The sequence below is a fragment of the Crassostrea angulata genome, chromosome 2, assembly GCF_025612915.1.
Source record: "Crassostrea angulata isolate pt1a10 chromosome 2, ASM2561291v2, whole genome shotgun sequence".
Taxonomy (NCBI): domain Eukaryota; kingdom Metazoa; phylum Mollusca; class Bivalvia; order Ostreida; family Ostreidae; genus Magallana; species Magallana angulata.
Genome location: NC_069112.1, coordinates 17,012,205 through 17,022,059, shown reverse-complemented (window position 1 = coordinate 17,022,059; position 9,855 = coordinate 17,012,205). Strand labels below are relative to the sequence as shown.

The 9,855-nt window shown below is 34.2% G+C and overlaps 1 long non-coding RNA gene across 2 annotated transcripts; it reads right to left on the bottom strand.

Moving 5' to 3' along the window:
* Positions 1 to 1,277: 1,277 nt before the first annotated feature.
* LOC128174909 (uncharacterized) lies at positions 1,278 to 6,117 on the bottom strand. Of its 2 annotated transcripts, XR_008242590.1 has the most exons (5): positions 5,669 to 6,117; positions 3,410 to 3,492; positions 3,034 to 3,242; positions 2,497 to 2,695; positions 1,278 to 2,088 (listed from the first exon to the last, which is right to left on the bottom strand). It is a non-coding gene; the product is annotated as an uncharacterized LOC128174909 (long non-coding RNA). The 2 variants fall into 2 exon arrangements; XR_008242591.1 differs by lacking the exon at positions 3,410 to 3,492.
* Between the last annotated feature and the right edge of the window lie 3,738 nt (positions 6,118 to 9,855).

Genomic DNA, 9,855 nt, shown 5'->3' with positions numbered 1-9,855 from the left:
GTTTTATATTAAAATCAAAACATTATATTACAACCAAGCAAGTATGCAAGAAACACATATACATACATGTGATCAATTTCAATAATTCAATAATGCATGAGTTTCCTTCACATTTTTTTTTACATGAATCAATGTTATTAAAAAGTTCAAGAAATGACAACTTACTTCACTTTTGCGATGATAAAATCCAAATCATTTTGCCTCAATGGCCGATGTGTTGCTTCACACTTTCAAATTCAAAATGCGCTCTCCTTCCCCACAGCTGGACTCTATCTCTTTGTTTGAGTTTGCACCAGTAATTTGATACTAATTGGTCAGCTCGTTTCAAACAGTTCAGATTGGGGCGAGGTAATACACTAATGGCTAACGCACCCTGAATTTACTGGTTTAGTATGCATTTTATATTTGTAAATTTACTCTAGGTCTATTGGTTTATATATCTTTATGTATGTTATAAAAATGGCATTGTTTTAAGGTGGGTCGCGGGTTTGCTTTCGTCATCAAATTCTGTACGCAATTTAGACAACTTGTTTGGCCGTTTTGTGCACATTCGTTTATGACGTCATAAACGATACATCTCAAGTTTCCCGCATTACGCTCTAAAACCAATTGCTCGGGGTGATAATGAAGTTATCATTTATATATATGCCGTTCATACTAGACAGTAGTAATCATTCATATTTATTCTCCGCGAATCAAAAAAGGAAGTGCACATTGAATGCAACACATTATAATTATGCAGATAATCAGCAAGAATTGGAGCGTTCTTTTTCAGTCTATGTAAAAGTTCAAACTGTAAATAAAAACCAGCGGTGTAGTCTATAACTTTTAACACATGAGAGAGAGAGAGAGAGAGAGAGAGAGAGAGAGAGAGAGAGATTCTGGTTAATAATTTTTTAATATCAACAGAACAGATCTCTTCCTGTACATAAGACCGGGGGTTCTTCCTGTATACCGGAGGTACAGTGTACACGAGAGGCTGCCCCCCTAATAGTTTTGGATTCTTGATAAAAATATGTTTAATCTCGAGCTCTGTCATATTCTCAAAAAGTCCATTTTTTAAAGAAAGATATATGCTTTAGCAAGTTTATTATGGTAGGTGGTCTAATCACTAGGAAAATTGTCACTTTTACTGTTACAGAGTTATGTGTACGAACATGGCTATGTATGGCTGTACGTAAAATATTGTCTCTTTTCTGTAATTCTGTGGACAATATTTATGTAAAAAGAATCTGCATCATCCTTAGAACCTTAAATCTGTCAAATCGTTAGCAGTCCTGGGTTTAGTTTTTAAATAATTGCATCACTTAGTAAGTGGAACAGGTTTAACATTTTTGACGTCGTAATCATGACGTCAAATACCGAAATGCGACAATTTTTGGTAGAATAATCAGAAACATAAAATAAAATAGCAAAAAATCTAGCGAGAACACATATAATTTTTTTTACATAAATAATTTGTAAATCACGTTTTCTTTACACATAGACACCGTTGATAAATTCGTCTAAATTGTTAAGAAGCTATTTGCAGTTTTAAAAAAAAACTCCATCTCGAATATAAAGAGAAATATGCTCATTTTCCTATATATTTCATTAGAAAAGCGTCAAAACAGCACTACAGACAATACTAAGTTTAGAGCGGTATTGCATACAAATAGCGTGGGCAAATTCGATAAAAAATTTATATAATGAACTGTGTATCCTAAATAACGATTTAAATTTTCAGGGTATGTTTTCTCGTAAGATTTTTTATAGGGTAAACCCGCGACCCACTTTAAAGAATTGGAAGTACAAAGGCCTATTATTGTTCAGTCTTGATCTGGGAAAATGCATATATTTATTACAAAACAATACAATCAGATAATTTTTTTATGTTATGTCTTAGTCGATATATCTCAGAGTACAAGACGTCATACTACCGTTGAAAATTGGTTTGGTTTTCAACGTCTTTTTTTCAACGTCCTGTAACGTTGTTTCTGGTTGTTCAATGTCGTCAACCATAATCAACGTACTTTCAACGTTGGTACAACGTTGTATGCCTGCTGGGAATTAATTGTTGAACCGCTCATCTAAAATTTCTTCTAAAAGCTGTTTAAAAATCAAGAAATGTTATTCTCCATATTTCGTGTTCTTTTACCTGCATGTAAAATAATATACGAATGGAGTTAGATTGTGCACCACGGAAACAGTAGTAAGAAAGCATGATCTGTGACCAATACCGGTAAATTCCATCATTTCCATATTTATAATCATAACAAAGCCTCAGAAGAAAATAAAAACCCTTATCAAATAATAGTTACACACTAAATTTAAACAAAACATTCGTGATTAAAGGATGTGAGTACACCAAGTGCTGTAACTATATATAGCAGGTACCCAAAGGCAGACCACATTCAAACATGCCCCGCCCCAAAAAAACCTAATACAAAATAGACTATGGAAAGCGCAAAGGGTATTTCCAAAAGGTTTATCACTATTTCAGTTCAAGAGAAGTACCTGTTAACGGTTGTCATTACGATGACATAGAAAATGCTAGTGATGGTTCCCGGTCAGTCTCGGCCAGTTAACAGTGGATGCGTCCACCCCAGGATGCCTATCGATATGCCATTTCATCTATGACCTCTTCTTGCGATCAGTAAGGTATCGGAACCGTCTGGTTAAGCCTACACTAATCCAGAGTACAATGACGATCGGTCTGAAGAAGAAAAAACTACGTACTGTAAATTCCCAATTAAACGCGAGGAATTAGTATCCGCGTAAAATCGCGAGAAGCATCCTTCGCGGATTTTGAAATCTCGCCATTATTTTCTGAGAGTTGAAAACTAAAAGAAATAAGGAGAAAAGTTCAGCGTTCGCAATTTTATATTATCGCGATTTGATACAAACCAGCGGGGTCGCGTAATTAAGTACTCGCGTAATATAAGGAATTTACAGTAACTGCAAGAAACAACAGACCACCATTACTGCAATAACCTTATAATGAACTTCTAAGAGACAAGGACTTTGTATAACAGACCAGTTCAAGTGTCTTACCTGTCCATTATGCTAAAGTTCTAGTCGGGTGCAGCTGCACCGAAGAATACCACCTCGCTGCACTAAGTCACTCAGCTGTACATACCGCTCCTCACGGCACTTTGTCTTTGTCATTTCTCATTGCCAACAAGACCGGTATGCGCTTGGACCATGCAAGACCAATCCATCGTAAGGTGACCTAGCTCGATCGCTTGAGGCAGTACAACAGTCTACAAAAGAAAACAATGAAATATAAGACCACACGACATTTTGGGAGGAAGAAAAGAATGAACAAAGTCTCCGAGAACTCTTACTCTACAATAACGAAAGAGACAGCAGGGTAAATAAGCATGTGTGAGGTATAAACAACTAAACCTTAACAGAAACATCATATTACCTTATTGAAATAGACACTGCGGATGTGGTTCATGACTCATGCATCTCCTAAATGACTTATCTTTTCCATGAATTGTTAACAGACTGCGAATCAAGAAACAAATGGTTTGTTTGCATTAATTTTACACTGACACAATTGAGAAACATGCAACTTTTGTTAAATCTGTACTTTTTGTTGTTAACCATTAACAACAGGGCGAAAACTTCATACCCTGATTCATTCAGGCTGCCTAGCCCAGCCAAAAATGACAGATAGTTGTTCTTTTAAGCCTTCTATTGTGGAAAAAAAATTTGCATTCTGCTCTTCCTTATAATCAATTTCATAAATAGCAAACATACTGAATCAGAGATGCAGAGGTAAAAACAGAATATGGTCAATACCAGTTTTCAACAATAAGGAAAGATCAATGGGACATTTTTATTAATAATTTCATTAATAATCTGCTTAATTAATTAATAAAACCGAGGTGATTGGACAGCATAAGCAAAGATATTGTTACAAAGACACTAAGTGTCTGCACGTCCATCCATTGTGCTAATCACCAGTCTTAATAATCACTGCCTATTCCTAGCCAAATTTTAAAGTTATCTTTCCTTGGATACAAAGCCAAAAAAAAGTGTGAACGGTTTGACAATAAGTATGAAAAACGTCGATTAACATTCGACTCAATGGAAGATTGTATTTGCTGACAAGGTCATTATTTCGACTATAGAACTTACAAAAAGATGACTTCAATTAGGACTGTTGATAATCCTGTTTTATCAACTTGTTTGTACGAAGCTGTTAATATTTTGGTAAGAATTAAAAAAGGCTTCGTTATTCATTTACTGGAAACTGCTATATATCTTTTTTAAAGGATTTTTATGACGTTTAGGTATGCAATATAGGTAGGCTAATTAAGTTTCCAACGGAAGAACTTATTGTTTTCGTACTGTTTCTTATTATTATTATTAATTTTTTTCCACAAATTTTGTGCAGACAATTTATTGAATACTATTCGACCGATTTCCACCATTTTTCCACAGATGATTAGACTTGATATGAACTTAACACATTTTTGATAATTTTCATTTCGTCACTTCCGGTACCGATTTATCAGCAATTTTGTTCATTTTTACGACTTATTTTGTGCACACTAAAACTCTGAAACTATCAGAGACATGGATATGAAATTTTCAGGATAGGTAGACCATAGTCTGAAGTTGAGCCTATTGTTTTTGTTTTACGCCAGTGGCGCCATTCTCTGGAGCTCAATTTGGCTCGAAAATTGGGTACGAATTTTGTTCCCCATTTTTTGTCTACAAAATTTCTCAGAGATGGCCTGATAGATTTTCTTGAAATTTGCAGGACTGATTGAACATAACTTTATCCTCAGGAATTGATTTCATTTTTTCCAAAGTTCATTTCCAGTCGTCCGTATGAATTTCATATCCCCGAGATTTTAGTCACTGGAAGTGATTGAGACATGAAACTTTTATGAATGATAGACAATTGATTGAAGATGTGTTCAACGGGTTTAATTTTGTCAACCGTCACCTCCGGTGCTCACCGGAAGAGTTCAAACAATTCATGTTTTTAACAAGTCTAACAAATTTTCTTAGATGTTTCATCTAGCATAATAAACACTGATGAACACTAGGCAAATGTACAAGAACCACTAGCTTTTTTTCCATTAATCACTTTCGTTCGTCAGTTTCCAGTCTCGAGATAAACAAAAAAAACTAGTTTTACAAGGATCTCAGATTTGGCAGAGAGTATCGATATTTCATTGTATCATATAAAACAAAGTGGACGGAAGACCTATTCGTTACTTGTAACGAGATCTAGTTTACATTAATTTTGGTTGTTGGTGTGAACGATTTTTTACTTGTTTCACTCGTCTCAAAAGTTGAGCGTCAGTCAAGTCAGCAAATCTATAAGATAATTCAGTTTTCCGTGCATTCCAACTTACCCAAGGATCCTTTTTTAAATATATATGAAAGAAGTTGCTAACGACCACCCCAGAACTTGCTTTAAATGCAACGAGCTTTACGTTTTCCTTTTAACCCTCTCCAAAAATTCATGTTTCGCAACAGACTTATTCCATGGTTTTTTTGTTTTTTTTTTAAATTGGATCCCCGTCAAACGGTGCGATTTGACTTGTTCCAAAATTTGGATTCAAATTATTTATCATAAATTGATAACTCCTGAACAGCAGAAATAAAAGCTTCATCGGCCAAGTTGATAGTTTTGTGGCAAAAACATAAACAATGTACCTACGAGAGAGTACGTAGAGAACTGTTCCTCGGCGACTTTAGTGTTCCCGTTCGTCTGACTAGCTTATCCTTGGTTACGGCACCAAATGAGTTCTGTAACACAATACAGAACATCAGAATAGTGTTTATAATTTTTACATAATAACACAATTATTGATGATATCAAGTCCAGTAATACAAAAAGGCGAAACCAATCTCTGGTGGAAATTGTCTCAGGAATACTGTTGAGAAATAGCGACAAGGTAACTCCTTGGCTATCAGTAGAGTTCTGACTTCATTCGACCGGGACATATATTAAGATCGGAATGTCCTTTCATCACTGACACTAATCCTTGGAAATGACCATTTACTTTGGTCCCCTTAAAGTTGGTAGTAAATATATGGAACTTCCTCCAACCTGCATTTTGTGCAAATCATTAGATACATAAGGAATAAGTATACACCAGTTATCCGGTTAATGACCTTCCAGCGTTGTCTTCAAAATGCAGGATACCATGCTCCATAAAGTAATTATAAGTAATCTGAGCTTGTGGGTTCTAATTATAAAGTCTTTTAAAACATTTGGGCGTTGTATTGTGATACTAAATACTAGGCTTCTCTAGTTATATAATATAGGTACGAGTAAATATGTCCAATGGAACATATCACGTTTCTTATGCACGAGTAAGTAAGACTGGGAGAATATATCATGCTTCTGTTCAGACAATGTTAGTTCAAGAGTAATACAATTATCAAATGACGTTAATTGTGTTATAATGGGATATTCAAATTATTTAAAACTGACAAATGATTTTTTTAAAAGAATTTCTTCCTGAGAATGAGAGCTATGAGTATAAGTTGGATTGCTACATGTGGAATGTAATCGAGTTGCAAGCTTCAGACCATCTATTTACAATATAGGCTCTAAGTAGGACAGTTTTCTTTTGATTTACACAAGACTGAACACAAGATTTTCGGAATGGTTTTAACCGTCTCATTTAAAGGTATTGTATTACACTTTATGAATAAGAGCAAGCAGACTGATTTGAACTTTAAATGTTTTTAAAAATGCATGAGTGTAATGCGGAAGCAATTTAAATCAGAATTTGTGGTGATCTATCAACGATTGATTATATTTGCAATACGCGATGGTATTCCACAAACATTAAGACCAAACAACAAAAAAGTTAAAAACATATATACATATGTATTTACACATGTTTAAGCATATTTTCCGACGTGGGGGGGGGTCGCTTACTAAGGAGGATGTCTGAGGCACAATAAGTTTACTTTTCTAACGCAACTTAATAAGTTTGTATTATTCGGACATCGTGTGACTATAAATGTAATCAAGGAATCAACAGCTGCTTCCGTATTAAAATTCAAAGGGAAATATCGTCATATCATTTAATGTATGGCATGGATCCGCCCCTGTTGTTGCAACAATAACGGATGACATGGTTTACACAACAGCCAATCAGATTAGAAGTTTCTTGTAGAATTTGCATAAAAAATTTAACATGTGACTAAACACATTATGCGCTGTTGATTGATCGAACAAAATGGCGTCTCAACAGAACGGGCAGAATAAAACACTAAGTAAGTTATCTAAAATTTCTTTTTCACTAAACTATGTTTTTTATATTGCTTTTGTACAGTTTTTACTTGACTGTTGAGGCGTAAACCTAACGCGCAAGAGAATCAGATGGTTCTTATTTAGATTCAAACGCTGAAATCGTTGATTATGGTCAACCTATGCACAATTTCAATAACGTATATACAGACACAATATCATTTGGGTATGAAATAAATCTTTGACCACTCCTACACTCCGGACATTGTAGGATGAATAATGCTATTTGCAGAAAAAGCAATAACTTGACTAAAACGGTTGGTATTCATATCTTCACACAAATATTAAGAAGGAATGGAAGTGTTATTGTTTCTAGGAGAATTAGTAAGTCACCATCTCTGCCATTTCATCTAAAAGCGGGGTTATTGTATAAACTATCGCATGTTTATTTATTAACTAACTTCTTTCAATACGATGTTTAACAATTTGTCATGCATTAAAGAAAGTTTTAAAAACTAGGCTTCACTGGTTATATAATAAAGGTACGAGTAAATATGTCCAATGGAACATATCACGTTTCTTATGCACGAGTAAGTAAGACTGGGAGAATATATCATGCTTCTGTTCAGAGAATGTTAGTTCAAGAGTAATACAATTATCAAATGACGTTAATTGTGTTACAATGGAATATTCAAAATATTTAAAACTGACAAATGATTGTTTTTGGAATTTCTTCCTGAGAATGAGAGCTATGAGTATAAGTTGGATTGCTACATGTGGAATGTAATCGAGTTGCAAGCTCTTCTAATACACAATTTGCATACATTGTCACTTAAGACCACCTATTTACAATATAGACTCTAAATAGGACAGTTTTCTTTTGATTTACACAAGACTGAACACAAGATTCTCGGACTAGTTTTAACCGTCTTATTTAAAGGTATTGTATTACACTTTATGAATAAGAGCAAGCAGACTGATTTGAACTTTTAATGTTTTTTAAAATGCATGAGTGTAATGAGCAAACAATTTAAATCAGGATTTGTGGTGATATATCAACGATTGATTATATTTGCAATACGCGACGGTATTCCACAAACATTAAGACCAAACAACAAAAAAGTTAAAAACATATATACGTATGTATTTACACATGTTGAAGCATATTTTCCGACGTGGGGGGGGGGGGGGGTCGCTTACTAAGGAGGATGTCTGAGGCACAATAAGTTTACTTTTCTAACGCAACTTAATAAGTTTGTATTATTCGGACATCGTGTGACTATAAATGTAATCAAGGAATCAACAGCTGCTTCCGTATTAAAATTCAAAGGGAAATATCGTCATATCATTTAATGTATGGCATGGATCCGCCCCTGTTGTTGCAACAATAACGGATGACATGGTTTACACAACAGCTAATCAGATTCGAAGTATGTTGTAGAATTTGCATAAACATTTTAACATGTGACCAAACACATTATGCGCTGTTGATTGATCGAACAAAATGGCGTCTCAACAGAACGGGCAGAATAAAACACTAAGTAAGTTATCTAAAATTTCTTTTTCACGAAATATGTTTTTTATATTGCTTTTGTACAGTTTTTACTAGACTGTTGAGGCGTAAACCTAACACGCAAGAGAATCAGAGGGTTCTTATTTAGATTCAAACGCTGAAATCGTTGATTATGGTCAACCTATGCACAATTTCAATAACGTATATACAGACACAATATCATTTGGGTATGAAATAAATCTTTGACCACTCCTACACTCCGGACATTGTAGGATGAATAATGCTATTTGCAGAAAAAGCAATAACTTGACTAAAACGGTTGGTATTCATATCTTCACACAAATATTAAGAAGGAATGGAAGTGTTATTGTTTCTAGGAGAAATTGGTAAGTCACCATCTCTGCCATTTCATCTAAAAGCGGGGTTATTGTATAAACTATCGCATGTTTATTTATTAACTAACTTCTTTCAATACGATGTTTAACAATTTGTCATGCATTAAAGAAAGTTTTAAAAACTAGGCTTCACTGGTTATATAATAAAGGTACGAGTAAATATGTCCAATGGAACATATCACGTTTCTTATGCACGAGTAAGTAAGACTGGGAGAATATATCATGCTTCTGTTCAGAGAATGTTAGTTCAAGAGTAATACAATTATCAAATGACGTTAATTGTGTTACAATGGAATATTCAAAATATTTAAAACTGACAAATGATTTTTTTTGGAATTTCTTCCTGAGAATGAGAGCTATGAGTATAAGTTGGATTGCTACATGTGGAATGTAATCGAGTTGCAAGCTCTTCTAATACACAATTTGCATACATTGTCACTTAAGACCACCTATTTACAATATAGACTCTAAATAGGACAGTTTTCTTTTGATTTACACAAGACTGAACACAAGATTCTCGGACTAGTTTTAACCGTCTTATTTAAAGGTATTGTATTACACTTTATGAATAAGAGCAAGCAGACTGATTTGAACTTTTAATGTTTTTTAAAATGCATGAGTGTAATGAGCAAACAATTTAAATCAGGATTTGTGGTGATATATCAACGATTGATTATATTTGCAACACGCGACGGTATTCCACAAACATTAAGACCAAACAACAAAAAAGT